Raw genomic sequence first — 17,455 nt, forward strand, 5'->3', positions numbered from 1 at the left:
TTCCTCTGAAGGATAATACTCAGTTTTTATGGGTAGTTGATTCTTGATTGCAATTCTAGCTCCATCATTCTCCAGAATATCATATTTTAAGCCCTCTGGTCTTTTAATGTAGAAGCTGCTAAAGTTTGTGTTAACCTGACTTTGGTTCCACTATATTCCAGTTGTTTCATTCTGGATGCTTGCAATATTTTCTACTTAACCTGAGAATTCCAGGATTTGGATATGATATTTCTGGGAGTTTTCATTGGAGGGTCTATTTCAGGAGGTAATTGGTAGATTCTTTCAATTTCTATTTTATCTTCTAATTCTAGAATATTTTCTTTGATAATTTCTTGAAAGATGATGTCCAGGCTCTTTTTTTTGATCATGACTTTCAGGTAGACAAATAATTTTTTAGTGATTTCTCCTTGATCTATTTTCCAGATCTGTTGTTTTTCCAATGAGATATTTCACATTTTTCCCGTTTTTTCCCATTTTTTTTGGTTTTGCTTTATTGTATCTTTATTTATCATAAAGTCATTAGCTTCCATTTGCTCACTTCTGCTTTTTAAGAAATCATTTCCCTCAGTGAGGTTTTGCACCTTCTTTCCCATTTGGCTAATTTTGCTTTTTAAGGCATTCTTCTCCTCATTAGCTTTTTGTATTTCCTTTTGTACCTCTCAATTCTTTTCCTAATTTTTCCTCTGCCTCTCTTACTTAATTTTCAAAGTTTCTTTTGGTTCTTCCATAACCTGAGCCCAATTCTAATTTTTCTTAGAGGTTTTGGATGTAGGAGTTTTGATTTTGCTATCATCCTCTGAGTATGTGTTTTGATCTTCCTTGTCACTATAATAACTTTCAATGATCAGAAACTTTTTCTGTTGTATTCTCATTTTCCTAGCCTAGTACTCTGCTTTTATCTCTTTGTTAAAAGTAGGGTTTGGTTTCCAGGGTGGAAGGTGTACTGTCCTGAGCTTCAGGGTTTTGTGTAGCTGTTTTCAGATTCCTTCTAGGACCCTCAAAATCCTTCCTGGTGACCTTGGGTTGAGAGGTCCAGAAGCCTCCAGCACTACTGCTGATTCAGAGGTTCCTTGGTGATGATGCTGTGGTCCAGGTAAGAGCTGGGGATGGGGCTGGGCCTGTGCTTTGACTGTGCTAGATTTGCACTCTGGTTCTACTGACCTTTTCTTCTGACTCTCTAATTCTCTTTGGTATCTCTGGGATGAGATGTCTGGAAGACTCCAGCACTGCCGCTGATGCAGAGATCGGGCCTGGACCGAGACTGTGCTGGTGCATTCTGCACTGGGATTGCACATTGGACTTCCACCTTAGTATCACAGACCTTCTTTTCCAAGTTGCCTTTGGCTGGAAAATGTTCTATTCTGTCTTTTTTTGGTATTTTGATGCTCTAAAATTTGTTTAGAGTCATCATTTAAAGGAATTTGGAGTAGTTTGGGGGAGAGGTTGGGCAAGTTCCTGACTTCACTCCACTATTTTGACTCTGTCTCTATTCCTCTCTATCTTGATTGGCTCAATCTGGAATAAATTTTCATTTCTGAGAGTGACAATTTAGGAAGGATATTGATTAGCTAGAGTCCACTTGGAGGATGGTAATTAGATTATTGAAGAGACTCAAAGTCATGCTAAAGAAAGAGCTTTAGAAGACATTGGGTGTGCTTAAAGTGGAGAAGATTCAGGGTTGGAGGTAGCAGGGGAATTGATTTAAATATTTGAAGGGTAGGAAAGATGGATTTATTTTCCCCAAACAGAATTAGATACAATGAAGAGGAAGAACAAAAGGGCAGATTTAGCCTTGGTATAGCTAACTTTTTCACTCCCCTCTCTTTACAAAAAAAGCTTCTTTACTCTCTCTAAGAGGAATAGGCTCTCTCGATGTAGTGGATCGCTTATTATTTGAGATCTTCAAGCAAAGGTGGAATGACCACTTGTGGAAGAGATTGTGGAAGGGATATTTATTGAGAAATGGGTTGTACTGGATGCCCTCCTAGGTCCCTCCTAGCACTGTGATTTTGTGATTCTGATTCTACAATCAAGATTTTTGTCTTGTGAGTTTCTCATTTCTCTTGTGCAAATTTCCTTTGTACACTTTGGTCACTAAATTCTATCTATTCTATCAGTACTCTGGAATCTACTCTTTATGTATGTGTATGTCAGATTAAGTGTATGTTTCTCTCTATTTTAAGTGTATGACCCATTTGTGCCCGATTTCCAAGACCATATTGTTTGATCAATCACATTTGGATTCACTTGATCCCAATGTAATGATGGCATTTTATTCCTCCTCAGCATATAGGGCAATAACCAACCAACTGACCAATCTGTCACAAACTCTGAAGTGATGAGCTAATTTTCTTTTGAATATCTTATTTCTCTTCTTTCTCCTTTCTTAAGAAGTTGACAAGAACATTCTTCCTGTTGCTTCTTCCATCTTCTAAAGAATGAAATGTACTTTTTTGGTATCTCCCACCCCCTAGGACAGTATTTACTATATAGTAGGTGTTTGAAATATACATGTTGTCTTTAATTGAGACAGCAACCAGATAGTGGGTAGGGTTCAATTGTTAAAATAATCTGTACTGAATTGATTTTTGTGCCTTTAACCATTCTCACTGACACAGCTGAAGCCATCACATGTGGAAGATTTCTGAGCAATTTAATATCCCAATATGGAGAATGAAATTGCTTTTGACAAAATAACCCCTGGGGTCTAATCCAGGATGTATGCAAGTGATGGAGAGTTTCAGTACATTTCAGGATGTTCCTGGAATGGCTGGTGATTAATTATATGGGGATAGCCATTGTGATTCATGTGTTTTATTGGAATCCTATCAAGCCATCTTTCCACTTGATTTAAAGATTGGCCATTCAGCTATTTCTTAGACTTAGCCAGAACAGCAGATTGGAAACAGTCAGAGGTTGAGGCACCTTTCTTTCCCCTTACCCCCACCCAATACTGTTCTCTTGTTTCCTACCATGATGAAAATTTCCAGGGACTAGTTGCAAGAACAGAAACATTGCCTTTGATTGTATTCTTTAAAAAATTAAAGGTTTTTAAAAGTTTAGTCTCTTTAGAAGGGTCTATTTCTGGAGCAGAGGCAGGGGAGAGAGCACTAAATTTGGCATCAGGGGATTGGGTTCAGATTCTAATAAGGAGATTTTAGTCAAGTAATTTACCATAGATTTCTCCTGAGTGAAATGAAGGGCTTAACCAAGAATGGTCCTTGATAGCTTGACCTTCTCATGATCATAATTCCAAAGGATGTTCCACTTCATTCTATTCATGAGTGACAACATTTTATACTTTATTTATGGTTTCTGTAAAGTTGGGGAAGAGATTAGCTCTTCTGGGTATGAGTTTTCTCCTCTGTCAGAGAAAAAGCTTGGCCTAGAGCAGAGACTTTTAAATTTTTGGTGTTATTGACTCCTTTGGGAAGCCTGTAGATCCCTTCTCAGATTCATTTTTTTTAATTCATAAATTAAACAGGATTGCAAAGGAAACCAATGAAATCAGAAAAAAAACCACATAATTTTCTCCCATTGAAATTCCCATACTACTGAAATCTCTCCATAGATCCATGAAAGTCTGTAAACCCCAGTTATAAACTTTTGGCTTTAAATAATAGCTTTAAATTATCTTATTCTCTGATAAGTTACAGTCTGTATTGGATAACAGTAAATATATATCTCTACCATTACATAATAATAATAATAATAATATCAACAACAGAAATAGATAAATCTAGGTGAATTACACAGAAAATATAAGAATGAAACAATAATAATAAAGAGTATTATTCCAATTACAGCAGTTTTTTTTTTCTTTTTAAGGAAACTGGACCTGTAATCAAAGCAGATGAAGCAAGGAAATAGTAGACTATACAACACATAACTACAGGCAACCCACAATTGTGTCTACTGTTTACCTCACAAGACATAACTTGGTGGCTGGAATTGGAATTTGTTTATCTTTTGTTAAGTGATAGATGACAGATATCCATACAGACTTCAAAATATTCTTGAAAACTTAAGCAATAAACTATAACATTATTAAAGGCCAAATTCTTACCCATAATCACCTGGGTATGAGAGATCCATAAAAAATGTAAGAACAAGGATTTAAAGCTGTCGCCATCTCAATGCTTATAATCTCGAAACTACATAGAACAAAAGATTGAAAAATGTAGAACCTCATAGAAGAAATCGAAACCATATGTGAAAGGATAAGGTACATACCATCCCCATCATCCTGTCTGCTACTGCAAATGGCCTGACAGTGCTTTTAGTAAGCCTTCAGAAGATGAACTTACAATCCAATACTTTTATTCACCTACAAAAAGCAATTATTGCATCCATCTGTTTAAGAATCTGCAGAGAACAAAATATTAAAGAATAACAGGGTAGTAAGTTGTCCCAGATAATTTCTATCTGGACTCTATTGAACAAGATTAATAATAATGATGGTGATGATAAATAAAAGCACTGAAGTTTTAGTTTGCAAAGCTCTTTATAGCTGCTACATCATTTGAATAATTTTTTTTTATTATCACAACACAACAGTGCGTGAGATAGTAGAGTCGTAGGCAATAGCAAAGGAAGAATCAGATTCAGAAAAAGCCAGGGTCCAGGAATTTTCAAAAGTGTCTTTTTGCACAAACATTCTGGTAAAAGACACTGCATCAGAGAATGATTTCCTCCCATGAGTCAATTTTTCCTGCTCCTCAGCCCACCCCAAGCCCCTTTTATATCTGTTCTCACTCGACACAGAGAATTCTTTTCTCTTTCAGATATTAAAGTGGACCCAGTTTTTTAAGACCTAAGGAAATCTCTTTTGCTCACACATCTGGACAGCCTTTGACAGAAGTACAGTGGGTGAAAGATTTATGGGCATTATTTATTTATTTTTTAAGGTTTATAAAGGACTATGCACATACACCTGCCACCTGAATCTAGTATATATATATTAAAGTTGACAGAATAGAGGATGAGGAAATGGTAAAATAAGGAAATAAAAAAAAAGACCACAGGTTTTCCACAGGTCTTTGCCCTGTGCTTTGTTGGATGAATGATTTCTAGCTTGATATGTAGCAGCAAAGGTTAATGTTTTTGGTGCACTGAATCTTTGGGCTTACTGGGCTTAGACACCCAAAAGTTGTATCTCAATAACATGGAAGGACCCTGGAAAATTTGGTTGCTTAAAAGTAGGGCAAAGACTGCCAGCTCCATCAGTTGTAACTAGCCCTTTTTACTTTTTTTTAATTATAGTTTTTATTTACCAGATATATGCATGGGTAATTTTACAGCATTGACAATTGCCAAGCCTTTTGTTCTAATTTTTCCCCTCCTTTCCTCCCCCTCCCCCAGATGGCAGGTTGACCAATACATGTTCAATATGTTAAAGCATAAATTAAATACAATATATGTATACATGTCCAAACAGTTGTTTTGCTGTACAAAAAGAATTAGATTTTGAAATAGTGTACAATTAGCCTGTGAAGGAAATCAGAAATACAGGTGGACAAAAATAGAGGGATTGGGAATTCTATGTAGTGGTTCATAGTCATCTCCCAGAGTTCTTTTGCTGGGTATAGCTGGTTCAGTTCATTACTGCTCTATTGGAACTGATTTGGTTCATCTTATTGTTGAAGAGGGCCTCGTCCATCAGAATTGATCATCATATAGTATTGTTGTTGAAGTATATTTCTTGGTCCTGCTCATTTCACTCAGTCCCTCCCCTTTTTACTCTTGAAATGCCTTTTGTGGCAACAGAGAAGATTTGGGGAGCATTATATAGGGGAGTGGCTCCTTTATAATTTTGTTAGGTGGCGATGATTTCAAGGGGATACAGACTAGTGATTTGGAAAAGGAATTCTAAATACAACTTTTAAAATAGCTACTTTGGTGATATTGTGGGTTTCATTACAGACCATTGCAATAAAGCAAATAATGTAATAAAGACAAGCACAGTCAGTGGTTTCCCAGTGCATATAAAAGTTATGTTTACACTATATTGTTGTCTATTAAGCACATAATAGTATGATGTCTTTAAAATGTATTTACCTTAATTACAAAAGTGCTTTATTGCTAAAAAATGCTAGCCATCATCTGAACCTACAGAGAGTCAGAATCATTTTGCTGGTGAAGGAGTTTGCCTTGATGTTGATGGCTGCTGACTGATCAGGGTAGTAGTTGTTGAAGAGTACAGTGGCTGTGGGCATTTCTTAAAGAAAGGCAACAATGATATTTGCCACATCAATCGACTTTTCCTTTTCACTTGTACACTTAGAGTTCATTTTGGGTTATTCATTGGCCTGATTGTGATGTCTTATGGAATAAGAAGGAGAGGGAGAGAGACTGGAACTGCCCATTGGTGGATCATACACAACAGTTATCAATTAAATCAGTGGTTAATGGTGACCTAAAATAGTAACATCAAAAATCATTGATCAGAAGATCATAACAGATATAATAAAAATGTAAAACTTTGACATAATGTGAGAATTATCAAAATGTGATAGAGAAAGGATATGAACACAAGCTGTTAGAAAAATGGCACCGGTAGACTTGTTTGATGCAAGATTGCCACAAATTTCAATTTATAAAAAATGTAATGACTGCAAAAAGCAATAAATAATTATTAAATTATTTAATTTAACAAATATTTAAATTAAATAAATAATAAATAAAACAAGGTATTACTGTATTTATGGTCTTATATGGTTGGCTGGATGTAGCTGGCTGGGATTTGCTTCACAAATATGCAGACAATTCTGGAGGCTATTAAAGCTAAAGAGCTGTCAGACCCATTCCTCTACAGGGGCAAAATAGATAGAAACCAGCAGATTATAATGGGGAGAAGCTGAGAAAAATTTCCAGTAAAGAGCAGGAGCAGAAGAGATTCCTATCAGAGGATTCATTTATATCACTAGAAGACATCAATGAATGTAGTGATTCAAGTGTGAATTGCCCCTACCACATCTGTATCCTATACGAATGTTCTTTCTTGATGGTTATCTGGTCACATGTGTTCCCTATGTTCTTTCCCTTACTACTTGTGAGGTAATCTGAATAATTCTGTGTATTTTTGTTATTCTGTTTAATTAAATGTCTTTATCTTTGACCTACATATATATATATATATATATATATATATTTCAAGTACATATATATATATACATACATATGTATATATATATATATACATATGTATGTATATATATATATGTACTTGAAAGATATTTTTATGCATATCAAGTACAAGAAATACACTGGGGATTGGAGAAAGTTGGTTCATGAGCTATGATACTGAGTCTTCGTCTTTCCATACCCATAATGTGTCTTGAACATAGGGAAAGATTCAGGGGAACTGTGGGATTACAAGTAAGATACAAAAACGACCAGTCAGAAAGGGTCAATTTGCATATTTAAAACCAAATAGATGTCTCTCAGAACTTGCTAAGCATTGTTAAGAGCAGTATTCTTTGTCATTTCTAGTTAATGATCAATTAATGCTTAACAGCCAGCATAGCAGATTATCAGAGCTTGCATGGCTCTGAGAGACCACATAGCCCTAACTGTATCTGAACAAAATGGCCCCTAAACTATTTGATAAGTGGTCAGGAAGCCTCTGTTTGGAGACTGCCAGTGAAGAGGAAACCACTATTTCCTTAGGCAGCCCATTCTCCTTGGAGATAGACATATTGATGCATTTTTTGTTTTATCAATCCCAAGTCTTCCAATGTACAATTTCTACCAGTTATCTCCACATCTGCTTTCTTGGGTCAAATGAAGCAAGTGTTCAACTCCTGGAACTCAGGACTCTGGGTAGGGAACATTTATCTTATCTTGTCTGGATTTAGGTCCATCTTTATGTCAGGAATATCATTTCCAGTTGTTCAAATAGTTCTCATAGGATATGAGTTTGCAGATCTTTGTTACATTTGTGATCAGCTCCAGGACTCTGTCTAGCACTGAACCCTCTTTTACCTCTAGTTTTCCTCTGGGTGTACCAACAAAACATGAAACGTAACATGTCTAACCTGACCTCATGCTAATGCTGATGCCTTGAGCTCCCATCAGTGTATTTACTCTAGTGATTACTGGTGGTTATTAGCTAGACTTACTTAGCTTTTATTTTTTTTTTTTTTATTTTTTTTTTTTTAGCATTAACTATGTTTTATTGTACTTTTTTTTTTTTTAATTTATTTTTATTTTATTTTATAATTATAACATTTTTTGACAATACATATGCATGGGTAATTTTTTTATAACATTATCCCTTGCACTTACTTCTATTCAGATTTTTTCCCTTCCTCCCCCAAACCCCTCCCCCAGATGGCAAGCAGTCTTATATATGTTAAATATATTACAGTATAATTTAGATATAATATATGTGTGTAGAACCGAATTTTTTGTTGCACAGGAAGAATTGGATTCAGAAGGTAAAAATAACAGTTTACATTCATTTCCCATTGTTCCTTTTCTGGATGTAGCTGGTTCTTTCCATCATTAATCAATTGGAATTGGATTAGCTCTTCTCTATGTTGAAGAAATCCACTTCCATCAGCATACATCCTCGTACAGTATCATTGTTGAAGTGTATAATGATCTTCTGGTTCTGCTCGTTTCACTCAGCATCAGTTGATGTAAGTCTCTCCAAGCCTCTCTATATTTCTCCTGTTGGTCATTTCTTATAGAACAATAATATTCCATAACATTCATATACCATAGTTTACCCAACCATTCTCCAATTGATGGACATCCATTCATCTTCCAGCTTCTAGCCACTATGAAAAGGGCTGCCACAAACATTTTGGCACATACAGGACCCTTTCCCTTCTCTAGTAGTTCCTTGGGGTATAAGCCCAGTAGTAGTATGGCTGGGTCAAAGGGTATGCACATTTTGATAACTTTTTGGGCATAATTCCAGATTGCTCTCCAGAATGGTTGGATTCTTTCACAACTCCACCAACAATGCATCAGTGTCCCAGTTTTCCCACAGCCCCTCCAACATTCATCGTTATTTGTTCCTGTCATCTTAGCCAATCTGACAGGTGTGTAATGATACCTCAGAGTTGTCTTAATTTGCATTTCTCTGATCAATAGTGATTTGGAACACTCTTTCATATGAGTGGAAATAGTTTTAATTTCATCATCTGAAAATTGTCTGTTCATATCCTTTGACCATTTATCAATTGGAGAATGGCTTGATTTCTTATAGATTAAAGTCAATTCTCTGTATATTTTGGAGATGAGGCCTTTATCAGAACCTTTAACTGTAAAAATTTTTTCCCAATTTGTTACTTCCCTTCTAATCTTGTTTGCATTAGTTTTGTTTGTGCAGAAACTTTTTAATTTGGTGTAATCAAAATGTTCTATTTTGTGATCAATAATGGTCTCTAGTTCTCCCTTGGACACAAACTCCTTCCTCCTCCACAAGTCTGAGAGGTGAACCATCCCATGTTCCTCCAATTTATTTATGATTTCGTTCTTTATGCCTAAATCTTGGACCCATTTTGATCTAATCTTAGTATGTGGTGTTAAATGTGGGTCCATGCCTAGTTTCTGCCATACTAATTTCCAGTTTTCCCAGCAGTTTTTGTCAAATAATGAATTTTTATCCCAAAATTTGGGATCTTTGGGTTTGTCAAAGATTAGATTGCTATTTTTATTCACTATCTTGTCCTGTGAACCTAACCTATGCCACTGATCAACTAGTCTATTTCTTAGCCAATACCAAATGGTTTTGGTGACTGTTGCTTTATAATATAGCTTTAAATCAGGTACACTTAGACCACCTTCCTCTGACTTTTTTTTCATTAGTTCCCTTGCAATTCTCGACCTTTTATTCTTCCATATGAATTTTGTTGTTATTTTTTCTAGGTCATTAAAATAGTTTCTTGGGAGTCTGATTGGTATAGCACTAAATAAATAGATTAGTTTGGGGAGTATTGTCATCTTTATTATATTCGCTCGGCCTATCCAAGAACATTGAATGTCTTTCCAATTATTTAAATCTGACTTTATTTTTGTGGCAAGTGTTTTGTAATTTTGCTCATATAATTCCTGACTCTCCTTTGGTAGATATATTCCCAAATATTTGATACTATCGACTGTTATTTTGAATGGAATTTCTCTTTGTATCTCTTGCTGTTGGATTGTGTTGGTAATGTATAAAAATCCTGAGGATTTATGTGGATTTATTTTGTATCCTGCGACTTTGCTAAAATTCTGAATTATTTCTAATAGCTTTTTAGCAGAGTCTTTGGGGTTCTCTAAGTATACCATCATGTCATCTGCGAAAAGTGACAATTTGATTTCTTCATTTCCTACTCTAATTCCTTGGATCTCTTTCTCGGCTCTTATTGCCAAGGCTAGAGTTTCTAGTACTATATTGAATAGTAATGGTGATAGTGGGCAACCTTGTTTCACTCCTGATCTAACAGGGAAAGGTTCTAGTTTATCACCATTACATATGATGTTTACTGAAGGTTTTAAATATATGCTCCTTATTATTTTAAGGAATAGTCCATTTATTCCTATACTCTCAAGCGTTTTTAGTAGGAATGGATGTTGGATTTTATCAAATGCCTTTTCTGCATCTATTGAGATGATCATATGGTTTTTATTAATTTGATTATTAATATGGTCAATTATACTAATAGTTTTCCTAATATTAAACCAGCCCTGCATTCCTGGTATAAATCCCACTTGGTCATAGTGTATTATTCTGGGGATGATTTTCTGAAGTCTATTTGCTAATATCTTATTTAAGATTTTAGCATCAATATTCATTAAGGAAATTGGTCTATAGTTTTCTTTCTCAGTTTTCGATCTACCTGGTTTAAGTATCAGTACCATGTCTGTGTCATAGAAGGAATTTGGTAGGACTCCTTCAATCCCTATTTTTTCAAATAGTTTACATAGCATTGGAGTTAGTTGTTCTTTAAATGTTTGGTAGAATTCACCTGTAAATCCATCTGGTCCTGGGGACTTTTTCTTAGGAAGTTGGTTAATAGCTTGGTCTATTTCTTTTTCTGAGATGGGACTATTTAGACTACTTACTTCTTCCTCTGTTAATCTGGGCAAGCTATATTTTTGAAGGTATTCTTCCATTTCATTTAAGTTATCAAATTTATCGGCATAAAGTTGAGCAAAGTAGCTCCTAACTATTGTTCTAATTTCCTCTTCATTAGTGGTGAGTTCACCCTTTTCATTTTCAAGACTATCAATTTGCTTTTTCTCTTTCCTTTTTTTAATCAGGTTTACTAAGGGTTTGTCTATTTTGTTGGTTTTTTCATAAAACCAACTCTTAGTTTTATTAATTAATTCAATAGTTTTTTTACTTTCAATTTTATTAATCTCACCTTTTATTTTTTGAATTTCAAGTTTTGTGTTTGTCTGGGGGTTTTTAATTTGTTCCTTTTCTAGCAATTTTAGTTGTAAACCCAATTCGTTGGCCCTCTCTTTCTCTATTTTATGCAAGTAGGCCTGTAGAGATATAAAACTTCCCCTAATTACTGCTTTGGCTGTATCCCACACATTTTGGTATGATGTCTCATTATTGTCATTTTCTTGGGTGAAGTTATTAATTATGTCTATGATTTGCTGTTTTACCCAATCATTCTTTAGTATAAGATTATTTAGTTTCCAATTATTTTTTGGTCTATTTTCCCCTGGCTTTTTATTAAATGTTATTTTGATTGCATTATGGTCTGAAAAGGATGCATTTACTATTTCTGCCTTACTGCATTTGATTTTGAGGTTTTTATGCCCTAGTATATGATCAATTTTTGTATAGGTTCCATGAACTGCTGAGAAGAAAGTATATTCCTTTCTGTCTCCATTTAGCTTTCGCCAAAGATCTATCATATCAAACTTTTCTAGTATTCTATTTACCTCTTTGACTTCTTTCTTATTTATTTTGTGGTTTGATTTATCTAATTCTGATAGTGCAAGGTTGAGATCTCCCGCTATTATAGTTTTGCTATCTATTTCCTCTTGCAGCTCTCTTAATTTCTCTTTTAAGAATTTAGATGCTGCACCACTTGGTGCATACATGTTTAATATTGATACGGCTTCACTATTGATGCTTCCCTTTAGCAGGATATAATGCCCTTCCTTATCTCTTTTAATTAGATCAATTTTTGTTTTTGCTTGATCTGAGATGAGGATGGCTACTCCTGCTTTTTTGGTTTTGCCTGAAGCATAATAGATTCTGCTCCACCCTTTTACTTTTAGTTTGAATGTCTCATCCTGTTTCAGGTGTGTTTCCTGTAAACAACATATAGTAGGATTCTGACTTTTAATCCAGTCTGCTAACTGCTTCCTCTTTATGAGGCAGTTTGCCCCATTCACATTTATGGTTAGAAGGACTAATTCTATATTGCTTGCCATCCTATTAACCCCTGCTTATGCTTTTCCCCTTTCCTTCCCTTTTACCCTCCTATCCAGTATTAAACTGGTAAACACCACTTGCTTTTCACAGCCCTCCCTTTTTAGGATCCCTCCCCCACCTTAAAGATCCTCCCCTTATTTTATCCCTTTTCCTCGAAATTACTGTATTCCCTTCCCCTTAGCTTACTCCTTCCCTTTCACTTTTCAATGAAGTGGAAGAAGTTTCACCATAAATCGAATATGTCTATTGATACACGCTATGTTCATCTCCCTCCTTTCTTTCTCTCAGATATAATAGGTTACCTTTGCCTCTTCATGAGATGTAGTACCACCACTTTATACTTTTTTATGATATAATCTCCTTTCCACCTCTAGTTTCTAAGACAAATTGTACATATGTTCTTTACATTTTTTTTTGACAGAAGTATAGTTCTCAAGATTTCTTTTTACCTTTTTTAGAAGTCTCTTGAGTTCTGTATTTGAAGATCAAACCTTTTATGTAGGTCTGGCTTTTTCATCAAAAATAGATGGAATTCATTTATTTCGTTAAATGTCCATCTTCTTCCCTGGAAAATGATGCTCATTCTTGCTGGGTAAGTCACTCTTGGCTGCATACCAAGTTCCTTAGCCTTTCGGAATATCATGTTCCAGGCCCTGCGTTCTTTTAATGTGGACGCTGCTAGATCCTGTGTTATCCTTATTGTGGATCCTCCATATCTGAATTGTTTTTTTCTAGCAGCTTCCAATATCTTTTCCTTTGTCTGATGGTTCTTGAACTTGGCCACTATATTTCTTGGCGTTTTGATTTTAGGGTCCCTTTCAGTAGGTGATCGATGAATTTTCTCAATGTCTATTTTACCCTCTGTTTCCAAAACGTCTGGGCAGTTCTCTTTGATAATTTCCTCGAAAATGGTGTCCAAGCTCTTTTTTTCCTCCCATTTTTCAGGGAGTCCGATTATTCTCAAATTGTCTCTCCTGGATCTGTTTTCCAGGTCTGTTGTCTTTCTGGTAAGGTACTTGACAGTCTTTTCAATTGTCTCATTTCTCTGGTTTTGCTTGACTCCCTCTTGGTTTCTCCTTGAGTCATTCATTTCTACTTGTTCCAGTCTAATTTTCAATGATGTATTTTCTTCACTCACTTTTTTTATATCTCTTTGTAATTGTCCAATTGAGTTTTTATCTTCTATGGAATTTTTTTCCATTGTATTTTTTAGAGAGCTGATTTCTTTTTCCAGCTCTCTAATCCTGTTTTCCTTGGAGTTGTTTACCTTTTCCAGCTCACTAATCTTGTTTCTCAATGATTTGATTTCTTTATCCATTCTGTCTTTGAATGCATGGGATGACTTCTCCAGGCTCTCTTGCCAAGCTTCCCTTTCCTTTTCCCATTTCTCTTCCAGCTCTCTTGTGAGAGCCTTTTTGATTTCCTCTATGAGGTTCTTTTGTATTGAGGAGCAACTTATATCCCTCCCAGGGGATACATCTGGAGACATTCTGTTCCTAGTCTCTTCAGCATTTGAAGTCTGCTCCCTCTCCACACAGAAGCTGTCAATGGTTAGAGCCCTTTTGAATTTTTTGTTCATTTTGTCAGAGTAGGAATCAAAGAAAACAAACTGACAAGAGAAACAATTGGTCTGTTTTGCGGGGGATAGGGCTGGATGGTATTAATGGGCTTCCTCTACAGACTGGGGGTAGGGCAGCAGAGAGCCACTAACAGAACAGCAATGACTGTACTGAGTCTGCGCTCTGAGGCTCCGAGAACGCACCGAGTCAGTCCAGGTGGGGGTTGGGGGTGGCCGGGCTCTGAGAGACGCTGGCTTTCTGGGGTTTTAATCTTCACCTCCAGTGTTTACACCCTCTCCTCCGCTCCTGGCTTGCTGCCAAGACGGAGCATCCACACTGGGGCAAAAGCCCTTTCACAAAAACGACAGAGATCACACCCCTCCCCCTCCGGTCTGAGCTGTGTGAGCTGCCTGTCTTGCTCTGGCTGTCTGCCCTCAGTCTGCGCCCAGTCTGATTGACCCTCCCCCGAACAAACACAGACCTTTTCTGGCGACTTTCAAGGATGTCTTCTCTTGGTGATAATTTGTGGATTTCTTTCTGGGTCAAGCATTAAGTCAGAGGCTTGTCATGAAGTAAGTTCTGAGAGAAAACGAGGAGCTCAAGCAGCTGTCTGCCTCCACGCCGCCATCTTGGCCGGAAGTCCCTTACTTAGCTTTTATAAAGGAATATTTTGAAAGTGGTGTAGTAAGAATACTGGGTACATATATTCTCTCCCATCACCCCCCAAAAATCTGTGACACATTTTCCAAGTATTATAGAGTCCACAGGAAAAAAAGGTTCAAATTTAGAGGAAATGTGGAAAGGGCATGGCTCTTAGTCCTGGAAATCTTTTGGCTGGAGTTTTTGAGTTCATTGCAACTAGAAAGTGCAATGAATGGAGTTTTTGGAGCCAGGAAGATCTGAGTTCAAATTCATCTTGAAACACTTCCTAAGGGTGTGAGTCTTGACAAATCATTTAACTTTTGTGTCAGTTTTTATCTTTAAAATAAGAGATAATAATAACACTTATCTCCCAGAGTGATTGTGAGAATAAAATAAGATAATATTAAAGAAGCACTTTACAAACATTGAAATAATATATACATGCCAGTGAAGATGGAAATGTTTTCTTTGGGCATAATGGAGCTTGTCTACTGGGCTCTTTGTGGAACCTTTATATCCCCTTTCTCCCTAGTCGAGTCTGTCCTTGTTCCGGATGCTAACACTGACATTAGTGATTTCAGGGTGTTAGATTTTAAATGGTAGGAAACCAGTAGAAAGCTTCCATGGAAGACAGTGGGGAGAGGACTGAGACTAAGTTGGAGGCTGGTGTTCTTCTCCTCCCTTCTTCCAAGATTCTTTTTTAGGGTTTGACAGAACATTTCCTCCTTATTGGCAATTGTTCTAATCTTTAAATTTCAGATTGGCTTATCATTTGTAAAAGAACAGGGCATAACCAAGGTTCCTCAACACATTTGAGCACATTTCTTACACAAGTCACTGTGGTTCAGCTAATGAATTTCAAAGACATTTCTCCCCACATACTAAAATCTATAGTTTATTGATTCAATATAGAAGTGGACTTATATAACATTAAGGTACAAGATCTTAGCATCTTGACACTTTAAGTGAGATGGGGCAATTTGGTCAACTTGATTTCATTGCTCTTAGATGCTGTGATTCTCAGATGTCTAAAGAGACTTCAATTCTTCTCATTGGTTTTTCAGCTTTCAAGCTTAAGACCCCATCACTTGTAGGCCCTTTCCTTTCACCTCTCACTGCTTGGCTGCTATTTTCTGTTTCAACCGAGCCTGTGGACATTTTCTTTGTTTATAATCTTCTTCTTCTAAATCCCCTTCCTGAAATTTGCTTCCCTGTGATGTTCTCTTCTCTAAAATATAATCATTCTCTTGGAGCAGATTTCTTGGAGAGCTTCTGGAGGCAGCCTTAGTTTCAGTTCAGTATAATCATTGCAAATGCAGCCAGGAGTTAAAGTCCAGATCCTTTATTGTCTCTTCCAAAATCTTATCTCCTTCACTTGGGGCTCAGCTAGTTTTCTGGAGGCCTTCCTCTCTCCTTGGTTCCCGAGTGCTCTTGTCCGAATGTCTCCATCTAGCACAAACATGGAAGTGGGAATGAATCTTGACTCTGAATCTCTTCCAAGAGTGGGATTGTGGATTGGCTTGTGAATCTCCTTGAAGTCCATGAGTGGGATTGTCCTTTTATATTCTCTTTTAAAGGTGTGAACTCTTAAAGGTGTGAAAGGTGTGAACTCTGAACTAGAGAACTGTTAAGTACCATGCTTAATTAGACAACCAACTTAGCACCTTGTAAGAACCCCCTCTTTCTCCATGAAGTCATTTCTAGTCCTTCATAGATTTGTGTCCTAGATTTTGATTGATCTCATAGTCTATTAGTCCTAGTCCCAGGATATGGGGATGAATTCTGTGTGGTCTCTCTGTGACCATGTACTTTCCACTATATTCAAGACCCTCATGGATTGAGTCAAGATCCCCACCAAGACTGGTAAACTAGAAATAGAAAATAGAGATATGTGTAGAAGAAAAGAATAGTCAATGATCTAAAAAAGGAAATAGATGAAGAAAAAAATGAAATGAAAGGAAAAGAATAAGGATAAAGACAGAATAAATGGTGACATAGAGTTCACTTGCTAGTCTCATGACAAAGAAGAAAAAAGAAATAAGAAATAAATAGATGGAAAGGAGCAATAAATAAATACAGCTATAATTATATATAAGCAGACAAATGATTAATACATATTTATGTGTACATGTCTATAGATACCTGTATATTCTACTTATATAATTAGTGAATACAATACGGATATACATATATATATATAAACACACACACACGTATTCTGTATGTTATTTGGATATAACAAAATAATTTCAGGGTGAAGAAAAGGGGTTAAATGTGAGAGGTTGAGAAGGAAAGTAGAAAAGAAAGAAGGAAAAGAACATTTCAAAGGAGAGACAGACGGGAAGAATATTTCTGGGAAACTGGAACAGTGAAAAAGGATGTATTTGGGTTCTGGAATAGAGATTCCAGCCTCAAATCCAGTCTCTGGCACTTCCCACTTGTATGATCATGGGTGAATTGTTAACCTTGCCTAGACCTTTGCTGCCCCCGCTATAAAATGCAAAGGCTGGACTAGGTTCTTCTTGCTCTGAATCTGGGCTCCTATGAGTTCATCAGTTTTGAATCTAAGACATACAGAAAAGAAAGCCAGAAGACTCTACTATGGAGTAGCAAGCATCAGTCGCTATTGGCTTCTGAAAACGTAGGTGTGAAATACCACATCTTAGAGCAGGTTGGAGCTTTCAGAGATCATTGTGTCCATCCTTTTCCCCTCAAGCAAGACCATGGGTTAGCTCTGATGAACAGAACTTTTGAGAATACAGGTTTATAAATTGAGTTCTGAGAGGTACCTTGGAGGGACATAAGATTTGTGAGAAACTGCAGATGGCATCTGGTCCAAACTCTCCATTTTTCATATGAA

The 17,455-nt window shown here is 36.4% G+C and overlaps 1 protein-coding gene across 2 annotated transcripts in view; it reads left to right on the top strand.

Moving 5' to 3' along the window:
- Positions 1-17,455, top strand: part of LOC141541558 (RNA polymerase-associated protein CTR9 homolog) — a 101,790-nt gene that overhangs the window by 36,467 nt on the left and 47,868 nt on the right. The gene's annotated exons all lie outside the window — the stretch shown is intronic.

This window comes from Sminthopsis crassicaudata, chromosome 4 (assembly GCF_048593235.1).
Source record: "Sminthopsis crassicaudata isolate SCR6 chromosome 4, ASM4859323v1, whole genome shotgun sequence".
NCBI classification, from domain to species: domain Eukaryota; kingdom Metazoa; phylum Chordata; class Mammalia; order Dasyuromorphia; family Dasyuridae; genus Sminthopsis; species Sminthopsis crassicaudata.